The sequence below is a fragment of the Sebastes umbrosus genome, chromosome 14, assembly GCF_015220745.1.
Source record: "Sebastes umbrosus isolate fSebUmb1 chromosome 14, fSebUmb1.pri, whole genome shotgun sequence".
Lineage (NCBI taxonomy): Eukaryota > Metazoa > Chordata > Actinopteri > Perciformes > Sebastidae > Sebastes > Sebastes umbrosus.
The window spans coordinates 8,507,236-8,521,501 of record NC_051282.1 but is presented as its reverse complement, the minus strand read 5'-3'; the positions used below and the strand labels follow the sequence as shown (position 1 = coordinate 8,521,501).

The 14,266-nt window shown below is 41.2% G+C and overlaps 1 long non-coding RNA gene across 1 annotated transcript; it reads right to left on the bottom strand.

Moving 5' to 3' along the window:
• Positions 1 to 5,269: 5,269 nt before the first annotated feature.
• On the bottom strand, positions 5,270 to 8,959 carry LOC119501053. Its single transcript, XR_005209746.1, has 3 exons — positions 8,587 to 8,959; positions 8,212 to 8,381; positions 5,270 to 6,673 (listed from the first exon to the last, which is right to left on the bottom strand). It is a non-coding gene; the product is annotated as an uncharacterized LOC119501053 (long non-coding RNA).
• Between the last annotated feature and the right edge of the window lie 5,307 nt (positions 8,960 to 14,266).

The window sequence follows — 14,266 nt, the reverse complement described above, 5'->3', positions numbered from 1 at the left end:
AAGAAGACGCACATTATTATTTATCCTGCAGAGCATGCCGAACAATACTATTCTTCAGTTTTTATGCACCAAATATCTGGAACAAGCTCCCAGAAACCTGCAGGACCAACTCCAACTCTGAGTTCTTTTAAATCAAAGCTTAAAACTTTCCTGTTTGCTGCTTCCTTTTATTAAACCAGATAAGTATCTTATACTGCACTACAGCTTTTACTCTTGTGTTAAAGTATATACTATTTTAGCTTCCATCCTAGCTTTGATTTTTAGCTTGTTTTTTATTTTCTAATCTTTAATGTTTTTATAACTGTTTTAATTATGTCTTAATGTTCTTTTTCACTTTTGTCGCAATGTTCTTGAATGTTTATGTAAAGCACTTTGAATTGCCCTGTTGCTGAAATGTGCTATACAAATAAAGCTGCCTTGCCTTGCCTTGCCTATTCTAATATACAAGAGGAAACAAAACCTAGTCGACATATACCACCACTTACATAAACATTGGTGATAATGTCTAAAAAAAACCCCACATCTTTATGCCTACACTTAACTATGTAATTTGGGGATTTAGACTTTTACAATTTTCCTCTCTACCCCTGAAGGCAGCATCTCGCCTCCCAGCGCAGAGCAGTGCACCTGTTATGGGCTCAGGGGAAAACAGACAGACTGGCTCAAAGGAATTAGATTTACACCTTATGAAGATTAAATAATTGCTTTCCACTTGTCCACTTCTCCTGCTGGAGATTTGACGTGTTGTTATTGCTTTTTTTCAAACTGCATTAATGTATTCCCACTGGGAGTCACACTCCAAAGCAGCCAAGCTCACTGACATTCAGCACCACAGAAGAAGAAGAAACTTTTTTTTTTTTTAAATCACAAAATGATTTTTTTTTTTTAATGCACATCATTTTCAACGAAACGAAATTGGTGACTGCAGTTCTGTCTCTTGTGTATATCCGAAAGCATCCACTAGATGGAGACAAAGTACCATTTATGATGCAGATGTGTGTGTGTGTTAGCTGAGTTGTACTGCAGTGTTCACATCTGGACACGTTTGGTCCCATAGCCCTGGTAAAAGATGCTTAATTGTCCTTTATTGAAATAAAGCCCTGTGTTGTATGACTGTAGATTGTAATGCAAACCTCTCCTCTCCAACCTGGTTCCTTTAGCGAGACTGATGATGATGCCATTGAGATTTTGCATTACAGTCAGTGTGTGCGATTACAATACTGCCACAAACTAATGTTCCAGATCATTATAAAAATCCATTATGTTGGATTTAATTTAATTTGGACTACTTGAAATACACAATTCATATGCCAATATTTCATATATGAAATATGACAATTATTCATATCAGTAATTTGATTTTTGATAATTAGGCCACAGTTTAACCTGGCATCAAAAAAGAAAATTCAATTCCATTCTTCACGATTGACAAATTAATTTTTGTGAATTGTTGATCAATAATTTGACATTTTGTGAAATATGCTTTTTGCTTTCTTGCAGAAAACATTGATACCACTTTCATGTTTGTGCTGTAAATATGAAGCTGCAGCTATAACAGCCAGTTAGCTTAGCTTAGCATAAAGACTGGAAACATGGGGTAACAGCTGGCTTGGTTACGTCTGAAGGTAATAAAGTCACAGAACGTATATTGCCAAGAAGTGAAAGGCAATTGTTCGTTCCATTGCAACATCAGTATCAGCAGAGCTACGCTTCCGCCATTTTGGACTGAAAGGGACTACCGGGCGTCAGTAAAACGTCTGCCTATAAAATGCCGTACAAAAGTAAAACAAAATAATTTCTATTGTCGTATTCTACCGAAATAGGCTGTGTTGAACAACAAAATATTATAATAAACGTACCACCATTTTGGACTGAATAAACGTTCAGTCCTTAATGGAGTTCCGTCTCTTTGCTTCTATACTCTTTGCCCAAGTCTACCTACCAGCACCTCTAAAGCTCACTGATTAACATATTACATTGCGGTTGTTTAATCTGTGCAAAAAAACGACATGTAAAAATGACAATTTGCTGTTTTACTCTAAGGTAATTGGACTATTTCTTGGCTGTTGCCAGGCAACCAACCAGGAAGTTACTGCTCCAAACCAAGAGATGGTGTCTGAAATCACTCCTCATTTACTTTATAGTGCACTACAGTCTATTTACTGTCCACTATGTTCTTTAATGAGCTTTAGAGGTGCTGGTATGTGTATTTAGTTACCTCGGGACCGAGCCAGACTTGCTGTTTCCGTTCATTATCTGCTGTACTGTAGGTCCACAGACATGAGAGTGGTAGGCTATCTATCTTCTCATCTATCTGGACTAACTAGGCCTGCTTGTGACTGAATTTCTGATATGAATATATTTGAATAAATTAAAACATTAGCCTATACATCACATCGAAGAAAAATATGATTGAAGCCAAACTAGCTCGCCACAGATTTTGTGTCTCCGCAATAAAGGTGGAAAAGCAGAAATGTAAAGTCGACACAAATGTTGAGGGAAGAAGGGAAGGTGGTGAGGATGTGAGGGGGAAGGAGACGAGATGTGAAGAAACAAGACATGAAAGCAAGTAGCTTAGGAAGCAGGAACCTTCTCTGACATCATCACCACAGGTTGGTGGAAAAGCACACGCACACACACACACACACACACACACACACACACATAGACAGAGGTTTACTGAGAAATGCGAGCTGATTGGTTGGATTCAGATAAATGGAGGGAGAGAAAAGAGTGATGAGAGGAAGTGTTTTGCACTCGGTCCTCTCTCTCCGTCTCTCTCTCTCTCCTGCTCTGCTCTGCTCAGAGGAGGGATTTGCCCTATCTTCCCAGGCTTAGCACACCATTGTGAAAGCAGTGGGAGGATGGAGAGATGCAGAAGGAGAGAGAGGCAGAAAGGATGAAAGGGAAACAGCTGCTGCCTTTAAACTGATGTTCTTCTTATCGTGATATGATACAGGACATGTTCAGTGACTCAGCCATCAAAGAGCTGCTTGGAAACAATTATATCCTCAGCTTTATGTGTGTGTGTGTGTGTGTGTGTGTGTGTGTGTGTCGTGGGGGTGGGGGGGTATGGATGTGTAAATTCTGGATGGTAAATGACGCGTTTAACCGGCAGTATATTACAGTGCTTATGTGTTTGTCTGTGGAGGCTCATTTCTACCAGAGGAAGAAACTAAAATAGATGACATTTTAGCAATGATAGAAAAAAATAAAACAAAATTATGACATGATTGTTTGACGGTCTGGCCACTTATTGAACTTACTGTGTGACTAAAAGAGTACTAATGGGTTTAGTGGGAATAAATATACACCTTTATGGAAAGTTGACTCACTGACTGGCTGTCTGGATACTGTTTCCACACTAATGCAGATGACTTTGATATTATGTTAATAAGTAATGTGAGTTTTCCATCCCCATGATCATTTTCAGATAATTTCTTTCAAGGTTTAGTTCATGTTGAAATGCCAAAACTAGAGGAAAAAGGCTTGAATCTTGTCTGTCAGGACACTTGTTCATGTTTCCTAATGGCATTTAAATATATTTGTCATCTAAATGATCAAGTGTGAAGAATGAAATGAGCAACAGAGATGCAACTGATGATTACTTTCATTATAAAATGAATCAGAAAGAAAAGGTTGAATTTATTACATTGCATACTGTCAGTACGTTTTGTATCTGGCATGACAGAAACCTTGTGTTTTCAATTAAGTCAGTGCTGGAATTCAACCTTTTCATTTCACCTATGATTTAATTTTCCTACCAGGTGTGCATTACATAATGATTAGTTTGACCGTTATTATGAAAGGTCCATTGTGTAGGATTTGGTGGCATATAGCGTTGAGGTTGCAGATTGCAACCAATTGAAACTTCTCCCGTGTGCCAAGCATGTAGGAGAACTACGTTGGCCGACGTGAAAACGTGAATGTCCTTATCTAGCGGTGTTTGGTTTGTCCATTCTGGGCTACTGTAGAAACATGGCGGCCAGCTCCGCGAAGAGGATCCAATCCGTATGTAGATATAAACGGCTCATTCTAAGGTAATGAAAACACGATTCTTATTTTCAGGTGTTTATACACTAAAGAAAATAAACGTATTAATATTTTATTCCATTTCTGACAATAGATCCCCCTACATGCAACAAGACGATGCGTTCAAATTGCTCATTTTTCCTGGCCAACTGTTTAAAACCTAAAGATTTCACTTTCCAGTCATATAAAAGAAAGAAAAATAGCAAATCCTCACATTTGAGTAGCTGGAACCAGCAAATGTTTGACATTTTAACTGGATAAATGACTCACATTATGAATAATCAGTTATTCAAATGTTTGTTGATTCATTTGCTAATCGTCATCTCTGTTTTCCTCATCGTCACTACAACACCAGACTGGTGTTTTCCATCTTGTGGCTGGAAGGCCAAAAGTGAGAGAAAACCAACTGTTTGGACCAAACTGATCAATTGATGACTCCTTTTTGCCTTCATTCTTCATCCCTCCTTCTCTCCTTCCCTTGTTCCTTGGCATCTTTGACTTTCCTTTCCTTATCCTGATAACATCCCACTCCCCTAATCATCTCTCCTCTGCCCCGAACACTTCCTCCTCTTCTCTCATCCTCCCCTCCACCTTACACTCTCTCCTTCTTGGCTTTCTGCTTGAACAGCGTTCACAGCTCCGAGGCTTTTTTTTTCACACTGCAGATGGCCATAGTGTTACTCCACTCAAGGCACACACACACACACACGCACACACACACACACACACATTGCTCTCTTTGTCGGTGACAATGGTTCAGAGTGCTCTTCTCTCAGTTTGCCCTTCTCAGAGAGCAGAAGTGTCTCTTGTCCTCAAAAACCCAACTTGCAGGGGATTTATCAACCCAGTCACTGATCTGATGCTTTGCGTCTTCAGGTTCAGACTGTGTGGCGATCATCAACAACCAACATATTCTCATCCCAACTCATTACATACCGCCGTTTGGTCATGGCCCTTGGCGTCACGGCCCTTGGCGTCACTTTAATTTTGACATCAATTCCACTATAGTTACACTTAGCATCACTTCAGGATTAGGCATCAAAACCACTTAGTTGGGTTTAGGAAAGAACTACATGGTTGGGTTTAAAACTACTACGTTTGTAAAGTGAAAATGACACTGGACGTTGTGAAAACGGGACACGAACGAACAGCTGATTGTTATGTGAAAGTGAAACTTAACTCACAGCACACGACAGCGGTCTCCTGGATGAAAGCCTTGCATTTGTTGGACCCATTCACCTCCCCTCCCGCCCGCACGGTGTGTGTCTTTTCACTCTTTAAACCACGTCACCACACTCCTGGCGCACTTTCTCAGAGTGTTGGCTGTTGCCGCGGATGGGTTTACGTTGATGGAACGACCGGTGTGCTTCACAACGGTGCAAAGGGGTGCCTTGGGCGGCGGTATCAAACGCCAGTGGCTGTGACAAAGCCTCGGTATTTGACGAGAATTAATGAGAATGGGCTGCAACAACGAACTAACATCACATGATGTAGGTAAAACATTTTGGTGGGTTTTAGGGAGGACGTCAATGTCAGTTGGTCCATGGTTTATCCATAATGGAATTATCTCAACATTTACTGGATGGATTGGTACAGACATTGGTGGTCCCCATTTGATGAATCCTAATGTCTTTGGTGACCTCCTGACCTTTCATCTAGTGCCACGATCAAGTCGAAAATTAAAAAATCTGTCCAATAATTTGGTTTATGACCAAATACCTACAAGGATAGATAATTAGGACATCAAAGCTGGCAGCAACTCTCCCTCAGAGCCTCATTCAGTGACAAACAGCTGTTCTAGCAACATCCAACTGGGACGCAAACACACACAAACACACAAACTTGTATTCGTGGGTAACATTAGGAACTTGCCTGTTATAATATCACCACTGTGTCACCACTCTGTGTGTGTCTTTGAGGCTTAAGTTAGAGGTGGTTTTGTATTGGACTGCATCAAATCTAAACAAATCTTTGATATTTTGTCCCAGCTATGCAATGACCTTCAGTATTCAGAGCAAATCTTTTTTTTTTTATCACAAATTCCTGTTTTATTTTTAGAGCACATAGAGGTAAGACATTACTGTCTGGTACAGCACTATAACATAATCTGATGTGGGATTCCTGCTGGGAAATGCTCAGTGTCTTTTATGGGCTATTAGCATACGAGGCCATTTTCTCTTATTGGGCCAATGGAGCTGAAGAAAGCAATTACTACAGTAGCATACTGCTCGATGGGAGGGTGGGGTTTCACAAAATGTGGCAGAGGGTAAAATGGCTAAGAGGATCAGCAGAGAGAGAGAGCCGGGGTGAAAAGGGGAAAAAAGGGAAATGGAAAAATGAAACGTGGGCGATGGTCACAGTATCTCTGTGCAGCAGAGGAGATGAGCGGTGGGGAGAGATTGAGTGACAAAACGGCACATATAAAGGCAGTTAAGAGGAACAAAAGCAGAGTGGCAGCCAATCCCAGTGTGGCGGAGACTCTCCCATAATCCCGTCATCCACTCTAATCTCTATGACGACGACACGGAGCTCCATCGGTGACGTCACATTTATGAATATTCATCAGGTGAATCTGAGCTCTCCACTGAATCCTTCCTTCTCACATTACATACTCTATATGCTCTTGCTGTAACATTATGTTCTGATAATATACAATAGGAAATTAGAAACAAATTAGGCTATATATACAGTATATACGGTATATACACACAAGTAAAATCACTCCAAATACAGAAATGTTGAAAATATCAAAACACATAGTATGACAGTAGCCCATTGCTCTAAACTCTTGTCCTTTTGATGTGGAAGATGGTTGGGAGGAAATCAGGTATTAGTTATTCTTAAAGGTAAAGTGTGTAGGATTTGGCGGCATCTAGTGGTGTGGTTGCAGATTGCAACCAACTGAGTACCCATCCTCTCACTTCTCTCTTTCCAAGACTGCGGTACCGTAGTTCTCCGACACGCTTGTGAAACTGCGGTATTGCGAGCCGCCGAGTGCAAAACCGTGTCGGAGAACTACAGTGGCCTTCAGGTAACGTAAACGAAAACGTGAAAGTCTCTCTCTAGAACCAGTGTTTGGTTTGTCTGTTCTGGGCTACTGTAGAAACATGACGGTGCAACATGGCGGACTCCATGAAAAGGATCCGCTCCCTATGTAGATATGAAGGGCTCATTCTAAGCTAACGAAAACATGATTCTTAGTTTCAGGTGATTATACACTAATGAAAACATAGTGATTGATATTATATGTCATTTTTGCCAATAGATCCCCCCTAAATTTTACACACTGTTCCTTTAATGCTGGAGTATGCTTGAAAACAAACTAGTTTGTACAAAGGGTCTGTCAACCACGTTGGCGTGGTGGCAATCAAGTGTTTATACCTGTTTTGAAGGGCCACAATCAAAAGTAATATAATGGTTTAAAAATTGGGATAAGGACGCACATTTTCAGATCTGTTATCTCTCTTAGAAGGTATTTAAAGTGTTGAGGTAATTGTGGGAAGAATATAAAAGAAGCTTGAGAGAGAAGTCCAAACGCTTCCTACTTTCTCACCTCCGCACAACTGGCCAATCTTTGCGTTAAGTGGCCGTGCTTGTCAGATTGCCGGTTTTGTAAAAAGCTCAGAAATTTGTCGGATGAACTTCCGGTGTCGGAAAGGTGTCGGGAGAGAGGAATTCAGATTCTTTTCGACCATCCACCCAGCACTTTTTTTGGTGCATGCTGACACCTTTAGCATGGGATGTCGAAGTGTAGTCTGAGATCGGACCAGAGTCTTGAACTAGTAGCAGAGGTCTGGGGGAAAGGGTAAATCCTGAAGGAGCAAGCTACTGCTGCGATCTATGCCAAGAAGTTCATCGTCCAGATTTCACACCCGGGGGTCACAGTTTTTCCAATATGATCGACAGATCTCGGTGCGGGAATCTCGTCCCTTGAAGGAGTACTAACTCAGTTTTGAGCTTTTAGATCAGTGGTTTGTTTGTGACCCCTTAAAACATAGCAGTATCCTTGTGAATCCTCATCACAGGTCGTATGCATATACATTGTGAGAAAAGACTTTCTCTTCTCAGATTGTTTAATTTGAATATTTTTTAAAGGCCTGAAGACTGTACAGTAGAAAAAAGATTGGAAAAACAGTCTGAACGTGTATGCAAATTAAGGTTTCTTTTCTTATTATTTACCTGCAACCCCTTATATTAACCCTTCGACCACTTTTTTAGGGGTCCCCAGGTTGGGAACCGTTGCTTTTAGATGACGCCCACTGAAGGTTGTGTAAAGCCTGCAGCGACGAGTTGCACCGATCAGCCACGATTCCTCAAAATCGTTCGTTCGGCGGCTTCTGCAACGCTCTCTGTGAACAGATGGAGACCGCCTGTTGTGACACATGGATAAACACTGTACATGAATGATGCAGCACCCTCACAGGGATGCGGAAACACTATCACTATGCATCATCTTATCAGAGAAATTGACAGATAAACAGATAGAGAGCAACCCATGCTCGGGAATGCCCCCCCCCCCCCCCCCCCACACACATACTGTACTGCATGCTTCACCTTCAAACACCTAAAATCTGGCACATCCTCCAGTCTCCTCATTAACTTTCTCTCTCTCTCTCCTTCCCATCTTTACTCTCATCTTCCCCCCGCCTTCATTCTCTCCGTCATTCAGACATCTGTGTGGTGGCTGTGGAGATAAGCAGGGGAGTTATCTATCGGACAGCTAATTCAGAACGGTTGACACAGCACAGCTGATACGCATCTAGCGTGTCTGTATGTGTGTGCAGGTTTTAGAGGAGGAGTGTGCGGGCAGGTTTCTGATAAAGATTAGTGTTCATTTGTTGAAAAAAAGACCACCAAAGTACGGGGTGTGATCTGTGTGTGTGTGTGTGTGTGTGTGTGTGTGTGCAAAATGTAAGAGCAGATCCTGATACTGCTTATTTGCACCAACAAAACCAAAGCAATTTCCTAGTGTATACCTCTTACACCTGGCAATTAACACGATTCTGATTCTGATTCTGATTCTGATCACACGGCTACACATCACACATTCACATACGCACATTCAAATACAAAATGAACTCACCACAGGCACTTTGAAAAGGTGACTCTTTATTTTCTAATCATTATACTGTATATAATATTCCTTCTCTCTAGATATAGGTAATCATATTTATATCATGTAAGTAAAAGTGTGCTTTTATTCACAGCGTGTGTCCGTGTCAGACCGCTGTTAGTTGGAGGTTTACATTATAAAGTATACAGTGAAACTGGCTGGCAGCTATGTGTGTGTGTGTGTGTGTGTGTGTGTGTGTGAGCTTTGAGTTATACAGTCAGTGTGCCTGTGTATAGAAAGACAAATGTGAGTGCCAGCATGTTTCTGCATGCATGTGTGTGTGTGTGTGTGTGTGTGTGTGTGTGTGTTTGTAAAGGACTAAGTTATCTCATGATAGGGCTCAGAGGTATGGAGCAGGATAAAAAGCTGCCCATTGACACAGATTTCAGAACAGTTGATCACCTTTTACCTTTAAACACATCACCCATCATCGCCACGCTTTTTAGGTGTTTGAAAATTATGACCCACATTTTTTTTTGGGGGGGGGGAGGGGGTTAACTGTTAATGCTGCTTCAGGTTCCAACTGCACATTTGTCTTTAGGCTTTCGTTTTTCACTTTCAGCGTCGCTGCAAGGCAACACCGATGATCCCCAGTGTCACCCCTATTTACTCTGTCCATCTCCATCTGAATAGTTTCACCTCAAAGCAAACTGCTACAATGCCTGCAAGATACACTCCCTGAAAAAAAAACCTTTTTGCTTTTTGCCAGGTCATTGCTACACATATAATAAACACAATAATAATAAAATAATAAGCTTTGTTTTTTTTACTGATATTCTGGATCTTTTAGTCTGATTTTGTGGTAATTACAAAGTTAAATGTCACTAACTTCTCCATCTCTTCTCCTGAGTTTGTGTTCTGGCGTTTGTTTTCTAACAGTCCTCAGGTCAGTTTGAAATGGACAAAGCAGGTAACAATCATTTAACTGTTTGGATCTTTTTGTATTCTACTTTAAATAACAAGACTAAAGAGTCTACAGCCATGCTAGCGGCTCTGTGAGGCTGCACAGTGGTGCTTTGAGCTAAATGCTAACATCAGCATGCTAACATGCTCACAGGGACAATGCTAACATGGTCGTGTCTAGAAGGTAACCCACAAGTTGCAAAAAGTCTCACGAGACTCGCTGCCTGACAACCTATCCTGAGGTCGTATCTAGAAGGTAAAACTCTTGCAAGATGGTTAAGGTTGGTTATTGACCTCGAATGGTTAAGGTTGGTCATTGACCTTGAATGGTTAAGGTTAGGCATTGACCTCGAATGGTTAAGGTTGGTCATTGACCTCGAATGGTTAAAGTTAGGCACTGACCTCGAATAGTTAAGGTTTGTCATTAATCTCGAATAGTTAAGGTAAGGCATTGACCTTGAATGGTTAAGGTTAGGCATTGACCTCGAATGGTTAAAGTTAGGCATTGACCTCGAATAGTTAAGGTTTGTCATTAATCTCGAATAGTTAAGGTAAGGCATTGACCTTGAATGGTTAAAGTTAAGCATTGACCTCGAATGGTTAAAGTTAGGCATTGACCTCGAATGGTTAAGGTTAGGCATTGATCTCGAATAGTTAAGGTTATGACCTTGAATATTTAAGGTTAGGTATTAACCTCGAATGGTTAAGGTTAGGATAGGTCATCAGGCAATGAGTCTCACGAGAGTTTTTGCAAGACACGACCCTATCCTAACCTTAACCATTCAAGGTCAGTGTCTAACCTTAACTATTCGAGATCAATGCCTAACCTTAACTATTTGAGGTCAATGCCTAACCTTAACCATCTCGCAAGAGTTTTTGCAACTTGTAGGTTAGCATCTAGACACAACCTGCTAATATACTAATGTTTAGCAGTTTAGCTGTTGGTTGTTTGCTAATTTTGACCTGATGATGGCGCTAGAAGATGAAAAGTTATGGGATGACCAAAGTTATTACAGTTCATCTTGAGGGACACGTGAATGTCTTTTATAAATTTTTTGGCAATCCATCCAATAGTTGTTGAGACACTTCACTTAAAAACGGCAAATGTCAATCGCACGGTGGCGCTAGAGGAAAAGTCAGGGGATCACCGAAGTCAGCAGGATTTATCCTCTGGGCACAGTGGATATCTGTACCAAATTTCATGACGATCCATTTAAATTTTGTCAAGACATTTCAGTCTGGACCAAAATGGTTTGGCCATCCATAGAGCCAAGCTGCTAGCATGGCTAAAAACCCTACGGCCTGTGCACGTTTTGGGCTAATATACCAAAATTGTGATTGTTCTGCTATGCTTGGTAGCCTGACTACCCATTACAACATGGCTCAGTAGAAAGTGATGGGCAATTTGGTATCTGGGGCATGGCTTTCTCAGATGAGAGTTTGACTCATACAAAAATCTGTAGTAATCCAATATATCACACATACATTGTAGAAACTGGTCTGAAAATGTACTCTGTATCTGTTGGGAATTTCAACAAAAACTGATCTCAACAAGAATCAGATCATCTTTTTGTGATTTTCACTCATAACTCCAAAACACTTGTTCAAGAAGAAGAAACCTTCGCTGTTGCTACGGCTCATAAGCAATTTATGCAAGAGGGAGCCTGAATGCACCTGATGCGGAGCGAAACTCTCGGAGCCTGGTTAAACACCCTGCCATTTTTGGGCCTTTCATCCATGGTCAGTCAACCATGCCAGCCTCGGATATGTTCTGCATGTAAACAACACTGTGTGAACGCGGGGCTTGAGGCGAAACTGTAAAAAAAGCAGATTTTAATCGCTCTGTACTTCCTGTCAAAATAATATGTGTAAAATGCGAGACAGGTACGAAATCTCTCTAGCTAAAGGACTAAAGCCTGGCACAAAAAAAAAAACAGGAAGAGGGCAGTCTGGAAAACGGGCTTAATAGGCACCAAGGCCAGAATAATTCATGAAATCATGGCTGATGTTTTAATCTTAGATTCTGTTTAGGGAAACCAACAATTTACCCGTCTAGAATCTCTCCGTGTATCGTCCCACATTTACAACATTTAGTTCTAATTGGCAGTACAAGTGGGACGACCTCTCGCATCATCTGAAAGAAGAAGCTCCTATAGACAAATCCTCAGCAACACAATAGTTTTACAAGCCAGTATTGCAGACGAGATAGTCCCCATTTTGGCTGATTTTTTGGGAGGGTTGAGAACACGAGGAACAGCAGGCTACGCCAGGTTGTGCTGATTCAAGACCAGCTGTCATTAGAGACTCGATAGATTATTGTCTATCCTGCTGAGCCCCCTCTGCCGATCCTAAATCAGCCTCGCAGACGAGAGACGGCGAGTCAGTTCTGAACAACGGTTGCGTCGAAATAAAAGGCCAACAGTCCAGACAAATTATTTTCCCTCTTAGCCTCATAACATAAACTCATCATGATTACATTTTTTTTATCACAATATCAACCAGAAACCACTGACTCCAGAACAGTCCTTGTATCTTGTATGGCTGCGTCTGCTGAGGAATGATCGGGGCAGTTAGCTCTAAAACTGATCCCAGCGCAACCGTTAGAGGTCGTGGGAATGCAGAGAGGAGGTTATACTGGAAGCCCCATGGCTGATCTGGGAGCTGTCTGAAGGCAGGACAGGCAGGCACTGGGTGCATGGGTGAGGAGAGGCTAACTGCACACGCGCGCACACACACACACACATACACCACACACACACACACTTACATATGAATATTAACACACACAAACATGCAGGCACATAACTCCACCCGTAAGCCCCCCTCACACAGTAACCTTGTACGTGTCAGTGTGTGTGTGTGTGTGTGTGTGTGTGTTGGTAAGAAGTGCAACATGTAGAGTGCTTTATAGCGTGTGTTTGTCTATTCCATTAAATTCACATTTCTCAAACAGTTCTTCTGCTCCTCCGTGTTTGATTAGCTGGCTCAGTGTACTCAAAGTAGTTCCAGTGAGGAGCGACACATCAGCGACAGAAAACAGTTTGTTGTTTTTTTTTTCCTCCCAAAGAAACACTTACAATGATTTTTTTTTCCAAACATGACACAGTGATTTTTCTTTTTAACAGGACACACTTATCCCCACACCACACTGGCCTGAAGCTGAGAGTGTGTGTTTCTAGTGTGCACAAATAAACATCTGTGTGTATGTTTGTGACCATCATGGAGTGTGTGTGTATTGCTATGTGTTATGTTCTTGTGTTTCTATACTTATGAGGACCTATATCCCACACAAAAGGGTCAAGGGTCATTTACACTTCAAAGGGGACATATCATGACTTTTCCAGTGCTTGTGCACATACATTTGGGTATCTGGAGTGGCTACCAACCAACAAACTGTGAAATGAGACAACCCAGTCAGTTTTTTTTATGGGCTGCCTTGATCAGAGAGCATGTGATTCAACAAGCCATTCAGATTTGGCTCCCCTTCCGATGTCACATGCAGGCTCATGAGAATATATCACCCACAGATTGAGGACTACCTTTGCAAAGGTGCACCATATTTTTCTCGAAAGCCAATCAGACCAGATTGGGCTTTTTCAGGAGGGGGTCTTAAAGAGACAGGAGCTAAAACGGAGGGTGAATATAGGTATATTTAGACAGAGAGTATGTGAAAAATAAGGTGTTTTTTTTAACATTAAAGCATGTAAACATGTTCTAGTAGGAACCCAAAATACAAGTAAGAGCCTTAAATGAGGCATGAAATGTCCCCTTTAAATTAATTTGGGTTTTATTCTAAAATACAATTGTGTGATATCATTATTTAATACACGGCTTTGTTGAATACTCAATTCTGATTGGTCAATTATGGCATTCTATGGTCTGTTATTTCTTTATAGCAGACTGTTGCTATGTATAACAGACCGTTGCTATGGAAAAAGTTCTTATCTCAGACTTTGGCGAACCAATTTTTGTGTCAAATTATTGATTTCTTAAGTAAGTAGCCGTGTAATAAGCGGGATAATGTACAGCAAGACGGTCATTGTTGTGAAATTAACCCCTTCAGAGCGATGCAACAATGACCGGCTCGCTGCACATTATCCCTTACTTAATCACAATACGTATGCTCAAGGCTTCCTTCAGAGCACCAAACTGCCTTGACGTGTTACCTCTTAACTTTAATTTGAAAGTGTCAACAGAGGAGCTCTTTTTGGAGCCACA